Genomic DNA, 16,982 nt, shown 5'->3' with positions numbered 1-16,982 from the left:
CAGTCACTCGCCTCGTGCAGCCCCTGAGCACGTGAGACAGGCTGGTGCAAACCTCGATGTGGAAATCACACAGGATTTCAAGACTCGCAGTGAAAAAAGGACGTCAAATAGCCTGTTGGTTTTTAAGAAAGTCTAGATTGCATATGTGGCTCATATTATCTTTCTAACGGACAGCACAGTCCACGTGAAAGGCTCACGCTTTGTCTCAGCTTTCGGGTGAACCCAGAAAGGACTACTCAGAATTCTGAACCACACACAAACAGAATTTAGCCACACACTCTAAATCCATCTACAATGCAAACACATTCAGTGTTCAAAGCCAGAAATGCTGTACGTGTTACATCAGTGGATTAGCCATAAGGAAAATGTAACTCGACATCTGCTAAGCATCTTTAGTGACTGGAACAACGAACCCAGCTCAATTCAGCTCTTAGCAAATTTCTAAACGATTTAGAGATTTATGTAGCTTGTTGTTTTGCATTTCTTCTAATTGCTTTTTAGCATTTTCAGCTTCCCATAGGAGAGAATTCTGAAAAAGATACAAACAGCTTTAGTGTCCATTCTTAACGGACGTTGCATGGACTGTGGGATGGCTACTCTTCTGTCTGAAAGCATAAAGCACCTCGGGATGAGTGGCGGACCTCGCGCCCAGAGTGAAGTGCCAGCACGAGGCTGGATGACAACTTTTAACATCAACTTGTACGCAGACAATCTCCTCCTTCCCCGACTGATCTTCTAGATACAAGGAGGCCAGGTCCCGGGAGAAGTGAAACTGCTTATAGCTTTTTGCAGTTCAGTGGTCACTCAGGAAACTGGCGCAGGTTTCACATGCCAAATTCAAACCTGAGACAAAACTATCCCACCTCAGGGCCAGCCCACAGGTCAGGGTGAAGTGAGGGGACCACACTGTGTGGTCTCTAGTGAGGTGTGTGTTTCATCTTGGGTTTTGTGGGGGGAAAACATGCCACAGAACTTGTAGTCACCATTGGTCTCTCTCAGACAATCGTTGCCCAAACGCCAACCTCAGGGAAGGTTCTGGGCCTTGTCTTTAGGGCACTGGTGCAGCTGGGACAGGTTTTCACCGAACCTGAACCAGAGTGTTGCCCACTGAGCTGCTCTGGTGGAGGTTCTCAGCCATTTTTCAAAGCAAATGAAAAGAGAGAAGGCTGGAGTTGGAATATGAGAATACTTGCTTTTAGTTGATTCAGTCTTTTCTATCACTTTATGTAAAAGATCCTGAACTAAACTTATTGATTTGACTGTGTCAGGCCTTAGCTTAGCTGCGTCATGCGGGATTCCTTTGTCGCGGTTGCCACGTGGTCTGTGGGATCTTAGCCCCCCAACCAGCCATTGAACCTGCGTCCCTGACCTTGCAAGGCAGACTCTCAGTCACTGGACTGCCAGCAAAGCCCCAGAAATAAACTTCTAAGAAAGAAACGAAAGGGTGAGGGTGGACCTAGAAGAAAGTTCTAGCATGGTGGCTGGTAACACTGGGGCCATCAGTGGATCCGGCTCTCTGATGCTTTCTGTAAAGGTTGCAGGCACACATCTATGTCTGTTCCTTTACACACTGCCTGTGGATGCTGTCACGCTTATTCACTAGCATGAAATGCTGCTACTCAATTATTCATACCAGTAAAGACATTCACTCCGGGGCCCTCTATGGGAAGAGTTTTCCAACTGCTATCCTGGAGATTTCCCACACACAGACCAGGCCAGGCCAGGCCAGGCCAGGCCAGATGCGCCTCTTTCTAAAGAGGCCGTGGGGCTGGCTCACCTTATCCTCCAAAGCTGCCATTCTCTCCTTCAGATGAAGCTGAAGCTTCTCATCTGATTCGGATAGAAGCTTATCCACGGTATCTGATAAGTGTTTATTGTGCTCTTCATTTTTAATCTCTGCATCGCCCAAAACAGGAAAAACACAAACTCATAAACTTCAAGAGCAAATATGGTCTTTCTTTTAAAACACCAGGGAGCCGTGACGTGAGCGGCCTATGTCCTGGTTCCCGAGGCGGTCCCCTCCCATGGCCACCTCTGGTGGGCTCTTAAGCATCACCAGAGCAGACAGGCAGGTGCAGAGGGAGGCAGGGACTTCACTTGTCAAAGGTCACTCCCAATGCTTCTCTTTGGCAGAGCACCTGGTGGACCTTACTGTCACCAGACATTACTCGTCACAGGGGCTTGGGGAGCAAGCAGATTTACACTCAGAAACAAACAGACTTTAAAGGGGATCAGCTTACACACATGTTGGTGGAGGAATTTCCCAGTATACAAACAGAAGCTTGAGTCTGGATTAAGGGGGTAAAATGAATTCAATTTATAAAGCAAAAGGTGAGAAAATTCATTTTGGAAAAAAAGCCAGTGGAGATAGGCTTTCACATATTTTTCTTTACATGCAACATCACTTGAATTCTTTGAAATAATTGCTGTTGTTCAGTTGCTCAGTCATGTCTGACCCTTTGTGACCCCATGGACTGCAGCACGCCAGGCTTCCCTGTCCTTCACTATTTCCCAGAAGTTGCTCAAACTCATGTCCATCGAGTCAGTGATGCCATCCAACCATCTCGTCCTCTGTCGCACCTTCTCCTCCTGCCTTCGCTCTTTCCCAGCATCAGGATCTTTTCCAAGGAGTGTGTTCTTCACATCAGGTGCCCAAGTATTGAATCTGCAGCTTCAGCATCAGTCCTTCCAATGAATATTCAGGACTGATTTCCTTTAGGATTCATTGGTTTGATTGCCATACAGTCCAGGGGACTCTCAACAGTCTTTTCCAACACCTCAGTTGAAAAGCATCAATTCTTTGATGCTCAGCCTTCTTCACGGTCCAACTCTCACATCCATACATGACTACTGGAAAATCCGTTTCTTTAAGTAGGTGGACCTTTGATGGCAAAATAATGATCTTAGTTTCTTTTTTAATGTTCAGTTTAAAGCCATCTTTTTCACTCTTTTTCACCTTCATCAAGAGGCTCTTCATCAAGGTCCTCGTGGCTTTCTGCCATAAGGGTGGTGTTATCTGCATATCTGAGGTTAATGATATTTCTCCTGATCATCTTGATTCTAGCTTTTTCTTCATCCAGTCCAGCATTTCTCATGATGTACTCTGGATGTAAGTTAAATAAGGAGGACGATAATATACAGCCTTGACTTACTCCTTTCCTGATTTTGAACCCGTCTGTTGTTCCATATCCAGTTCTATCTGTTGCTTCTTGACCTGCATACAAATTTCTTAGGAGGCAGGTCAGGTGGTCTGGTATTCCCATCTCTTGATGAATTTTCCACAGTTTTTTTGTGATACACACAGTCAAAGGCTCTGGTGTAGTCAATTAAGCAGAAGTATGTGCTTTTCTGTAAGTCTCTTGCTTTTTCAATGACCCAACGTATGTTGGAAATTTGATCTCTGATTCCTCTGCCTTTTCTAAATCCAGCTTGAACATCTGGAAGTTCATAGTTCACATACTACTGAAACCTGCCTTGGAGAATTTTGAGCATTACTTTGCTACCGTGTGAGATGAATGCAATTGTGCAGTAGTTTGAGCATTCTTTGTCATTGCCTTTCTTTGGGATTGGAATGAAAACGGACCTTTTCCAGTCCGGTGGCCACTGCTGAGTTTTCCAAATTTGTTGGCATATTGAGTTCAGCACTTTCACAGCATCATCTTTCAGGATTTGAAATAGCTCAACTGGAATTCCATCACCTCCACTAGCTTTGTTTGTAGTGATGCTTCCTAAGGCCCACTTGACTTCACACTCCAGGATGTCTGGCTCTAGGTGAGTGATCACACCATCGTGAATATCTTGGTTGTGAAGATCTTTTTTGTACAGTTCTTCTGTGTATTCTTGCCACCTCTTCTTAATATCTTCTTCTTTTGTTAGGTCTATACCATGTCTGTCCTTTACTGTGCTATCTTTGCAGGAAAAGTTCCCTTGGTGTCTCTAATTTTCTTGGAGAGATCTCTAGTCTTTCCCATTCTATTGCTTTCCTCTATTTCTTTGGATTGATCACTGAGGAAGGCTTTCTTATCTCTCCTTGCTATTCTTTGGAACTCTGCATTCAAATGGGTATATCTTTCCTTTTCTCTTTGCCTTTCGCTTCTCTTCTTTTCACAGCTATTTGTGTGGCCTCCTCAGAAAACCATTTTGCCTTTTTTGCATTTCTTTTTTTGGGGGGATGGTCTTGATGATCGTTTCCTGTACAATGTCACCAACTTCCGCCCATAATTCTTCAGGCATTCTATCAGATTTATTCCCTTGAATCTCTTTTATCACTTCCACTACATAACTGTAAGGGATTTGATTTAGGTCATACCTGAATTGTCTAGTGGTTTTCCCGACTTTCTTCAATAGAAGTCTGAATTTAGCAATAAAGAGTTCACGATCTGAGCCACAGTCAGCTTCCGGTCTTGTTTTTGCTGACTGTATAGAGCTTCTCTATCTTTGGCTGCAAAGAGTATAATCTGTCTGATTGTGGTGTTGACCATCTGGTGATGTCCATGTGTAGAGTCTTCTCCTGTGTTGTTGGAAGAGGGTGTTTGCTATGACCAGCGTGTTCTCCTGGCAAAACTCTATTAGTCTATGCCCTGCTTCATTCTGTACTCCAAGGCTAAATTTGCTGTTACTCCAGCTATTTCTTGACAAATTAAGGTGCGTGAGTGTAAAGTCACTTCATTCGTGTCCCACTCTGTGCGACCCTATGTGCTGTAGCCTGCCAGGCTCCTCTATCCATGGTATTCTCCAGGCAAGAACAATGGAGTGGATTGCCATGCCCTCCTCCAGGGGATCTTCCTGACCCTCATAGTGGCACCTGTGAAGCTGCACAAATTAGGGGGGGGGGGTCATATGTATTTTCATTTTGTAATCTATGGCTTTGTACTATTAAAAGACTCTTAGTTCTTGGAGGATCTCTTCAGTATTGAAATGTTGCTGCGATGAGCTGTGACAGATGCCAGGATTCTTGGCCTCTGGAGGAAAGGAATTCGATCCAGGGCCAGTGATGAGGCTTGATTGCTCAGAGCTTTTTATATATAAAGTTTTATATATATAAAGTTTATATATATATATATATATATATATATATAAAGCTTTTTATATATAAAGTTACAAATAAAGTTTTATTAAAGTATAAAGGAGATAGAGAAAGCTTCTGATGTATGTCGGGAGCCACCATGAGAGATCCCAACCATGACAAACGTCATGTGGAGAGGACCTGACAGACAAAGGCGAAACAGGACTCAAGGGATTCCCTGGATCTGCTCCAGCATCTACCCCAAAACTAAAATCTGTCTGTCTACTGTTTATTATATTATGCTTTTCACCAACTTTTTTGACATTTACAGGGGGCTATCCCTGACCACCTTTTTCTGAAACAAATCAACTTAAGGCTCTAGTTACTAAGTCTCCTGGGCTTGAAAGGAACATTTTTACTTTAACCCCTCTGTTACTATTTTAGCTTGTTTGGCAGGTTTATCCACATTCTTACAACTAATGCACATGATTGTTCACAACACCCCAAGCATAACCTTCGAGCGATAAAAAAGCTTTTTTAAAATAATACTGCATTGTTGAGCCAATGTTTGCTGCTGAGTTTCCTTGTCCTTTACCCAATGTGCGCCTGGGAGTACATTAACAAAAATAGTTGGTATGCAAGAAAAACAAGCAGTAGCCTTGGCATTAGCAACAGAAAACCCTTGAGTTGGTAAGTTCTTTCTTTGTTGTAACCCACTGTGCCTTTGTTCCATAAGAATGTATCTCTGTTTCTTGAGGGGGACTGCAGACTAAAAAGATAAAGGGAAAACAGGTTTTCTGGGCGACCAACCTTTATCACAAAAGAGTTACAAAATGTTAACAGGCCACAGGGCCAGAAGATGGTGTGCACAACATAAGACCCTTGTTTATAAAAAGCTATGCAAAAAATGTCCTGCTTTTGATAAGGGTGAAACTGATGTAATGTTGAGCTGACTCGATATAACTCTGTATCTTTCACTTCTGGAAATGTGTAACTTAGGGTATAAAAGCTCCTTTTGAAAATAAAGCTACAGACCCGGCTTCATCAGAGCTTGGTCTCCCTGTGTCATTTTTTTTTTTTTCCTTTTCACTCTTTTTTTCTCTCTGTTCTTTTTTTAGGATGACTACTTAAAACACAGGGGCTCTCTGTTCACTTTTTGCCTGGGCTTCTAAGACCCTATCGGGAAGGCGCCCTGCTTCTTCACCAGGGAGAGGGCGTCCTGCGTCCTAACCCCATCTGAGAGGGCGCCTGCAGACTCCGTGAACAGAACAAGTTCTGTGTCAAGAACTTTATTGGCTTTCTGTGTAAACCAAGGAAGATTAAGCCTATTTTTTTCCCCTTTTATCTCTCTTCTTTACTTTCTCCATTTGCCGACACCGTTCTCCTGAGAGAATCCCTGGATCCAACTGGGGCTGGACCCCGCAAAGTGGCACCCGAAACAGGGTCCCGAAGGTAAGTCTCCCCCATTGTACAGTTTTTCGGACGGCTAGGACCCCACTCAGGATGCCGCAGACCCCCCTGCATAAAATAGGTAGAGTAAAAAACAGTGGGAAGTAAAAATCTTTTTGACGAAGAGGTAAAAAAGATAATTTTCTGATATGGGTAACAGTGAGTCAAAAGAATGACAACTCTTTATAGGAGTAATCTTACAACTGTTAAACAAAAGAGGAATTAAGTTTAAGAAAGCTAATGTTCAATCGTTTTTACATTTGTACAAGAGCAATGTCCTTGGTTTCCAGAAGAGGGCACTGTTAACCTAGATATCTGGGAAAAGGTAGGGAAGCCCCTAAAAACTTACTACACTTTACATGGCCCAGAAAAGGTCCCCACTGACACCTTTTCTCTATGAAATATGATTAGAGACGCTTTAGATCCTGCTCATGAATCTGGTTAATCCACTACATTAATTGCCAACGTGATTTAGTAATAAAATATATAAATAATTTACATTAATTTATTAAAATGTATTGTTATTATTTTGTAATTAAATAATATAATTTTAATATTAATAAATGTTTATGAATCTAATAATATATAAATGTATTACATTTATTAAATAATGCTATTATTACATTATTATATATATTCATTATACTTATGTATATACATATACATTATATATGATTAATATTTAATAATAGCTATGAATTACATTGTAATCATTTACATTACATACATATTACAAAAATTTATTGTAAATACTTATATTTACAGTATATTACTTTAATTAATTAAAATGTACAATTATATAAATACATATATTTATTTATGACAATGCATAAATAATTATAAATTATTAATAAAAGCAATTTGTTAATTGTTTATAATTAATATACTTCACCTCAAGATGAAAAAGATTTAAAAGAGGCAGCAGCCCGATACCATTCTAATAAAGATTGGTCTTTTTAAGCTAAAAATGCTCCTAAGAGCTTAAGAGACACATCCCCAATCAGACCATCCATAAGATTCAGTCACCAAACAGTTAAAAGATCTCCGGAACAGGGAAAGAGAAACATGGGCCAAAAAGGGTTCCTGTAGATGCTTTTGCTCTGTGGAATGTGATTAGAAATGTCCTGGACCCCCGTCATGAGGCTGTTAGAGAGCCTGTGGGGGAGGCTATGGCGGTGGATGGTGGTGGGTCTCCACTTTCTGCGCAGATCATATTTTTCTGCCATTGATGAAGAAAAGGAGGGAGACTGTGCTTTACCTCCTGAGAAAGGAGGGGGCTTACAGGGCACTGCAGCTGGGTGCCCTGGCGAGCCCCCTGCCCCTCTGCGCAAACCTTTAAAAACTTATCCACCACTTTCTGATTTAAGGCGATCGCCGCCGCCTCCGTTTGCGCCTCCCAGGGCCCTCCCAATCTCTGAATCGGGAGGCACCTAACAAGTCAAGAGTCTTCGGAATAGTGTTTTATGTAGTGGTATCCGAGCCAATGACGAAACTTGTAACAGTAGTGGCCTGGATTCTTCAAAAAAAATGATAATAATCCTGCCTTTAAAAATCTGTCTTATCTCCTGGTAGGCCTTATCACACCTCATCACTGGACCTGGCTTTTCCCCCTCAGGCTTTCCTAGGTATTCTTGCTCATTTTTCATGTGAAACTTAGAATCAGTTTATCCTGAAAATCAGTCTGAATGGCTGTTAATTAGGATTGCATTAGATGTTAGACTAACGAGAAGCGACATTTATATGACATTCAATCTGATCATTAAGAACACTGCGTGTCTTCACAATGACCCAAGTGCTTGCATGTGTGTAGTTTCCTCCAGATGGTGTTGAAGTTTCCTTTATGTTCCCTCTGGAAACACTGGGCATCTATACTGGAGATGCGGCATGAACGCAGCAGACACAAATTCCTGCCCTTGGACTTTTGGCTACCTGAGGTCATGAAGATATTCCCCTATGTCATCTACCGGTTTTTCTTTCCTTTCCACTTAGGTTCACTATTCACTTGGAACTGACTTTTGTTGGATCGATTTTATTCCATCTAGATGGGCAGTTAATTAAGCAGCATTTACTTTAAATCTACTTGCCTGCTCACTGGTACTGAGTCAGTGAGTGAATGAATGAAAGTCACTTAGTCGTGTCTGACTCTTTTCAACCACCTGGACTGTACACTCCATGGAATTCTCTAGGCCAGAATACTGGAGTGGGTAGCCTATCCCTTCTCTAGCGGATCTTCCCAAGCCAGGAATCGAACTGGGGTCTCCTACATGGCATGCAGATTCTTGACCATCTGAGCTATCAGGGAAGTCACTGGTACCAGTAGTGTAGTAAAGCAAGTACTCGTGTATGGGCAGAACTAGATATGTCTCAAAGACAGAATCAACTTTGTTTTCTTCAATTCATGTCTGGAGCTGGTGGAAGGAAGGAGCCAAGAATGGAATCGTTGTTTGGGCCGGAGAAACAGTAAGCAGTGACTACTATGGGGGGAGGGGTGGGGGGGGCACCTGCAGGAACAGAGTAGAGGCAGAAAGTCATGGCTGTGGCCCTGCTGATACTGAGGCAGATCTTAAACTTCAGAATGAAGATGGGAGGTAGGCAGGTGGAGATGAAAGTATCAAGTTATATCTCTGAGCACCATTCCCTTTACAAAATTAGTTCTCTGAAAGCAAAAAAGTATTAAGATCCTCCATGTAGTCAAAAATCTGTGTACACTTTACAGTCAGCCCTCTATAACCTCGGTTTAATGTCTGTGGATTCAAAAACCATGGGACATGCCATAGATATATTTATTGAAAAAAATACAGGTGTAAGTGGACCTGTGCAGTTCAAATCTGTGTTGTTTGAGGGGTAACTGTGTTTGTAAAGCATTTTGCTTATCCATTGCCCATGGATGAACGTTTGGGTTGCATCTCCCTTTTGTCTGTTGTGAATGGTGCTGGTATGAATATTCATGTACAAGTGTCTGTTGGAGTCCCTACTGGCAATTCTTTGGGGTTTAGACCTAGAGTAGTTTTGTTTCAGGAAGGAGGACCCCTTCCAGGGCCCGAAACTGGGCTCTTGTCTAACACTCAGAAATGAATTGTCCAAGGAGACACATGTGCTGACAAAGCAAGAGATTTTATTGGGAAAGGGCACCCGGGTGGAGAGCAGTAGGGTAAGGGAACCCAGGAGAACTGCTCTGCCGCGTGGCTCGCAGTCTTGGGGTTTATGGTGATGGGATTAGTTTCTGGGTGGTCTTTGGCCAATCATTCTAATTCAGAGTCTTTCCTGGTGGCACACGCATCGCTCAGCCAAGATGGATGCTAGCGAGAGGGATTCTGGCAAGTGGACGGACACACGGTGTCTCCTTTTAACCCTTCCCGAACTCTTCCTGTTGGTGGTGGCTTATTAGTTTCGTATTCCTTATCAGGATCTCCTGTCATAAAACAACTCATGCAAATTGTTACTATGGTGCCTGGCCAGGGTGGGCAGTTTCAATTAGTGTGCTTCCCCTAACAGTTTTGCCAGCTCATAGGTCAATTTTAACTTTTTGAGGAATGTGTGAACTTTTTTCCACAGTGGCCACATCATCTTCCATTCTCCCCAGCAAGATACAGGGTTCCTGTGTCTCCACGTTCTCCCACCACTTGTTAATCCTGTGCACTCTTGTCATATTCTGTTGTTTCTGATCTTTACATTGAAGCTATCTTAGATGTGAGATAGTTTCTCATTGTGGTTTTAACTTGCATTTCTCTAGTGACAAATCATGTTAAGTATCATTTCATGACCTTAGTATAATCCACATGCAGTAAAATTTAAGGGTATAGTTTTATGATTTCTGACAGATAAATACACCCATGTACAGCCACCACAAGCAAGATACAGAATGTTTCCATCACCACAAATCTTCTCTTGTCCTTTTCCCAACCATTTTGATCAACACCAGGCAGCCAATGATTTGCTGGTTTCGAGAGATTAGATCTATTGTCTAGGATTTCATAAAAACCGGATCATGGGTTTGCATTTGTGTCAGACTTCTTTTGTTTGGCATAATAGGTTTTCTGTTGTTGCTTTTTGTTTGTTTTTAAATTTCCTTAATTTATTTCTAATAACCGTCAGGACTTTTCCTGAAAAGGAAATGTCCCCATTTTTTACAACATTTATCAGAAATATATGGATACTATTTTATTTTTTATGCTGTCTGTGGCATTCGTAATTTTTCATTTTTTTTTTAAATTTGGCTACGCTGGGTCTCAGTTGCAGTTTGTGGGATACAGTTCCCTGACTATGAATCAAATCTGGGCTCCCTGCTTTGGGAGTGCAGAGTCGTAGCACCAGGACCACCTATTTGTTTTCTCTCTTTTTTAAATTGTGTTATAGTCATTTTACAATGTTACATTATTCTCTGCTGTACAATGAAGTAAATCATTTATATGTGCATATATATCTGCTCCCCTTTGAGCTTCCCACCCACCCCCTCATTCCTCTTCTTTAGGTCAATGGAGAGCACCAAGCTGAGCTCCGTATATTAGACAGCTGCTCTCCACTAGCTGTCTGGTTAAAGACCTGAGGATTATTAGAAATAAATAAAGGAAATTTAAAAACAAACAAAAGCAACAACAGGAAACGTACATCCTAGCAGGGCATGCATGTCCCTGCTGGCCTCTCACTTTGCCCCTCCTCCCTCCCCTGCTGCGTCGTCGAGGTCCTTCTCTGTGTCTGTGCCTCTATGTGGGCTCTGGAGATAAGAGCCTCAGCACCATTTTCCATATACGCTGTGCTTAGCTGCTCAATCCTGTTCATTCTGTTGCCTGCAAGGCTCCTCTGCCAAAGGGGATTCTCCACACAAGGATACTAGAGTGGGTTGCCATGCCCTTTTCCAGGGTGTCTTCCCAAACCAGGGATCAAACTCAGGTTTCCCACACTGCAGGCAGATTCTTTACTCTCTGAGCCACAAGGGAAGCCCAACAATAGTGGAACGGGTAGCTTATCCTTTCTTAGGGGATATTGCCAACCCAGGAATTGAACCAGGGTCTCTGGCATTACAGGAAGATTCTTTACCAGCTGAGCTACTATGGAAGCCTATAGATAGACAGATAAACGTATAAATTCATATATACGAATATATATATATGTGTGTGTGTGTATATATATATATATATATATATATATATATATGAAGATACAATATATGTTTTTGTTTTTCTGTCTCATTTCACTTTATGACTGACCGTCCATCCACATTTCTTCAGAGGACCCACTTTCATTCCTTTAATGCCTACATAATATTACACTGTATATATGTAGCACTCTCCCTTACCCATTTCGCAGTTGCTGGACATTTAGGTTGATTCCATGTCCTGCTGCTGCTAAGTCACTTCAGTCGTGTCTGATTCTGTGCAACCCCATAGACGGCAGCCCACCAGGTTCCCCCGTCTCTGGGATTCTCCAGGCAAGAATACTGAAGTGGGTTCCCATTTCCTTCTCCAATGCATGAAAGTGAAAAGTGAAAGTGAACTCACTCAGTCCTGTCTGGCTCTTCCTGTCCCCATGGACTGTAATCTACCAGGCTCCTGCATCCATGGGATTTTCCAGGCAAGAGTACTGGAGTGGGCTGCCATTTCCTTCTCCAGATTTCATGTCCTAGTTATTGTAAATAGGGCTGCAATGAACATGAGCGTGCATATGTCTTTTTGAATTATGACAGTCTCAGCAAACCCAGTGGGATTACTGGGTGGTATGGTAGTTCTCTTTTCAGTTTTTTAAGGAACCTACATACTGCCCCCCAAAGTGGCTATGTCAATTTACATTCCCACCAACAATTCATGGGGTCACAAAGAGTCGGACATGACTGAGCGACTGAACTGAACTGAACTGAATAGTGATAGAATAGTGAGTGATGTTGAGATGCTGTTGTGTTTGGTATTCCATCCTATGACTTATTTATACAATGAGTAAGTACATTTGAATAGATTCTGATTGACCCTTTGCACTACATAAAGTGACAGGCTTCGACAAATGCATATTGACAGGTATCCATCCTAAACGATCACTTCCAATTCCCCACTCCGTGATCTGCTTATCATCTATGTAGCTTTACCTTTCCAAGAATGTCACAATGGGGTCATACTGGGTGCAGCCTTTTCAACTGGATTCTTTCACTTAGCCATGTGCATCTAAGGTTTATCCCTTTCAAGGGTTGATGTTTCATTCCTTTCCACTGTTGAGTGTTATTCCTTTGCATGTATATAGGAGGAAAATAAATTTCCCTCTCCCCTTCCAGGTTCTTGGTTGAGCCCTCCTTCTCCATCATTAAACACAAATTATCAGGAGAAAGAACTTTAATGAACATGTATACCTTTTGCATAGAGAGGAGATGCCAAGGAAAACTGAGTCCTCCCTGAAATGACCAAAGACTTCACCATAAATAGCTCTTCAACCCCAAACAGAAGAAAGACCTTGAGGGGAAGGCAGAGGCCATTTATGGCAGGTTATCATGCAAAGCACAGTAAACAAACAGATGATTGTTTGCAGATTTAAGTCCTGACTTCTTCACTGATAAGTGTTCCTTCCTTGAGATGTAATTATTCCTCTCCTAGGTTCAAAGGGGGACACCCTTACAAATGGAGATTTCTCTCATAAATGTAAATGTACCTCACAAAAGGGTAACCTCAGTCTTCCCTGGTGAGCTAGCTGCTAAAAATCTGCCTGCTAAAAATCTGCCTGCTAATGCGGTGGACACAGGTTCTATCCCTGATCCAGGAGTATCCCACATGCCTCAGAGCAGCTGAGCTCATGCACCACAACTACTGAGCCAGCGCTCTAGAGCTGGGGAGCCACAACTACTACATGCAGGCACCACAACTACTGAAGCCTGCACACCTAGAGCCCATGCTCTGCAACAAGAGCAGAACTAGCTCTCCACAACCAGAGAAAGCCCTCTCAAAGCAACGAAGACACAGCATGGCCATAAAGAAATGAACACATTTAAAAAAAAAATAGGGGGCAACCTCTACTCAGATTCTTTTATTATTATTATTATTTTAAATTAAACTAAACTAACTCATGTCAGACATAATTCAGGGTGGTGTGTTCTGGTCCCCTTGATATCTGTGTACACCAATTTGCTTGCACATTCATCTACTGAAAGATATCCTGATTTCTTCAAGTTTGTAGCCATTGTGAATAGAACTGCTGTGCAAAACTGCATCCTCGTTTGCATTTGGATGTACAATTTCAGAGCAACTGCGTAAATACTGAAAGCATGATTGTTGGATCCCAAGGTGAAACCTGTTGAGCTTTGGGGAAAACTACCAGACTGTCTCTCATGGGGGCTGTACATGCATTCCACCAGCAATGAGGAATTGCTGTTGTTCCTCACCCTCCAGCAATTAGTATTATCTTATATTTGGAGTTTAGCAGTCCTAAGAGGTGTGGTGTGATAGATCACGATTTTAATTTGTAATTCCCCGATTGTACATGATGGTGAGCCTGTGTGCTGTTTATTTTTAACAACTAAGGAAATTCTGACATGTGTTGCAAATTGAGTAAAGTTTGAAGTCATATGCCAAGTGAAACAAGCTAAACAGTAATGGACAAATAATCTATGATTCCACTGTGAGATGTCCAGATAAGTCCACTGCAAACACAAAGTAGAATAAGGCTGCCAGGGGATAAGGGGAGTTGGACCTGTTGGACTTGAACAAGGGCCAGTGACCGTGCACGATGATGGTGGTGGTCAGTCAGTCAGTCAGTCAGTTCAGTCGCTCAGTCGAATCTGACTCTGCGACCCCATGAATCACAGCACACCAGGCCTCCCTGTCCATCACCGACTCCTGGAGTTTACCCAAAGCATGTCCATTGAGTCAGTGATGCCATCTAACCATCTCACCCTCTGTGGTCCCCTTTTCCTCCAGCCTTCAATCTTTCCCAACATCAGGGTCTTTTCAAATGAGTCAGCTCTTCGCATCAGGTGGCCAAAATGTTGGAGTTTCAGCTTCCACATCAGTCCTTCCAATGAACACCCAGGACTGATTTCCTTTAGGGTGGACTGGTTGGATCTCCTTGTAGTCCAAGGGACACTCAAGAGTCTTCTCCAACACCACAGTTCAAAAGCATCAGTTTTTCTGCGCTCAGCATGAGACACAGGACACAGCCAGCAGTAACACCTTCTCACACAGATTTCCAGTCAGTGCCTGTCAACCTTCTACACCCTTGGTTTCTCTCCTTTGGGTCTGAGAGCTCAAGGCCTCATGAAATTGAGGTGTTCTCCTTCTCAGAAAATGGAACCTAGCACACAGCCCCATGCCTCATTCTGCCAGCCAAGGCTATCAGCTCCTCTTACTGAAGCGCCATGTGTCACACGTGTCCTATAGAAATCCTCAAATTAACAACAATGCCAACAAGAAGACCTAGGGTGGGGGAGGGCTGAGCTTAATGAAATTATCACCAGATGCACCAGACTGCCAGCTGCTAAGGTATGTGGCATCAACTTCCCACTGGCCTGACATCTTGGAGGTCATGCCCTCAAACTGGTGACAAGACACCTATGAGGGACACTCTGGCAACATGATCAGCAGGTAGTGAGACCTGCAGGGAAAAGTGGAAGTGGACAGAAGGTGGATCCTGCAGCAAGAGCAGGTTCTCCGAGTTGCTGTGCTTGGCATGTGCTACGCTTAGTTGCTCAGTCATGTCTGACTCTTTGCGACCCCATGAACTGTAGCCCTCCATGCTCCTCTATCCATGGGGATTCTCCAGGCAAGAATACTGGAGTAGGGGATCTTCCCAACCCAGGGATCGAACCCACGTCTCCTGCATTGTAGGCAGATTCTTTTACCGTCCAAGCCTTCCCAGAAGAGAGATTGTAAATGGAACTGAGTAAAGGTCAGGTTATTTGACCAGAGACCAAGCCCTTGGCCTCTGAAGGCTCTTGAATTTTCATTTGCTTTGCTCTCACTACTGTTTCTTGACTTTCCAAGAACTTCAGAAGGTTAGGGGGTAGGGAGAGGAAAGCAGTGAATCATCAAGGAGAATTGTAGTCCTACAACTAAACTATGATCCTAAGATATTGTCTTATATCTTATATAAGACTTATATAAAAAGACTTCCACCTCCACGAACCCAACTCAGGAGATATTCAGAGTTTGAATGTTGCCAAAGAAATTTTCATTTCCTTCTTTCATATTGCATAATGCATCCTCCTTAATTTTCAGTCTCTAAAATCTAAATTAATGGGGACATCTGCTTCTAGCAAATGCATTCAGTGTTGTCTTGCCACCACCAGTATGCAATCATAAAACCAAAAGAAGAAAAAGAGGAGTAAAAAGGACAACACGGCACAGCTTCCAGAAACCAGACCCTTTCCCAAACCACCCCCTTTCCACACCCATCTTGCTTCTTCCCATGTGTCGCAATCTGCTGTCATAATTCAACTGCAAATACACGTGTGTGCTCAGTCATTTCAGGCATGCCCGACTCAGTGCATCCCTATGGACTGTAGCCCACCAGGATTCTCTGTCCATGGGATTCTCCATGCAACAATACTGGAGTGGGTTGTCTTGCCCTCCTCCAGGCGATCTTCCTGACCTAGGGATCAAACTTTTATCCCTAGTCTTCGGTGTGTCCTAAATTGGCAGATGGGTTCTATACCACCAGAGTCACCTGGGAAGCACCCTGCTACAAATATACTTAACAGGAAATGCACTCCAGGCCTGTTTGGTCTCTCGTCAATCAAAAACCACCAAGATTTGGTCAGAACTGAAAAATTCAAACAATAAAATCTTTGTAAAGACAAACTACACTCAAGGAATATGTATGCCCCCGACCAGTTCAGCCACAAACGACTCCAAAGGGGAGAGTCTAACTCTTTCTGGGGAGAGGGGTGCCCCACTCCCAGCCCGATGGTCGTTAGGTCCCCCAGCATGGCTTTTGCTCTAGGCCAAAGCTGTCCAGTGAAGTGTACTATGGACTACAAACTCAAGCTCCGTATAATACCTTAAATTTTCTAGTAGCCACATTTAAAAACATAAAGAAGCAGATGAAATTAATTTTCAAATTATATTTTAATCCAGTAAACAAAAAGTATTATCATTTCAACATGTGATCAATATGTCACAAGTCATGGCTGGCGTGCAGGTAAGTCTGACCTTATTTTGATGACTAAATACATTCCTTTCTAAGACAAAGCGCCACTCCTAGGATGGGAAGCTAAAATGGGAACCCCTTTACCTTGGGAGTAAGCCTGTCAGGTAAAACACAAGACATCTAGTTAAATTTGGTTCTCAGTGAATAATTTTTTAGTATAAGTACATCCCAAGTATTGCAGGAGATGGACTTCTACTAAAAAAAGAAAAAAAAAGTTTTCATTGTTTCCCAAAAATTCAAATTTAACTGGGATTCGTGTATTTCTGTTTGGTAAATCCAGCCACCTAAAAAGCATGATTAGAACGGATTCCTTCTTTAGCTAAAAGAGAGTACATCAGTGGTGAGTGAACACAGCTCTCTCCCATCAGGGCCAGAGTTAACGATCACGGGAGGATGACGTGTCATCAGG

This window comes from Bubalus kerabau, chromosome 18 (genome assembly GCF_029407905.1).
Source record: "Bubalus kerabau isolate K-KA32 ecotype Philippines breed swamp buffalo chromosome 18, PCC_UOA_SB_1v2, whole genome shotgun sequence".
Taxonomy (NCBI): Eukaryota; Metazoa; Chordata; class Mammalia; order Artiodactyla; family Bovidae; genus Bubalus; species Bubalus kerabau.
This window is presented reverse-complemented; position numbering follows the sequence as displayed.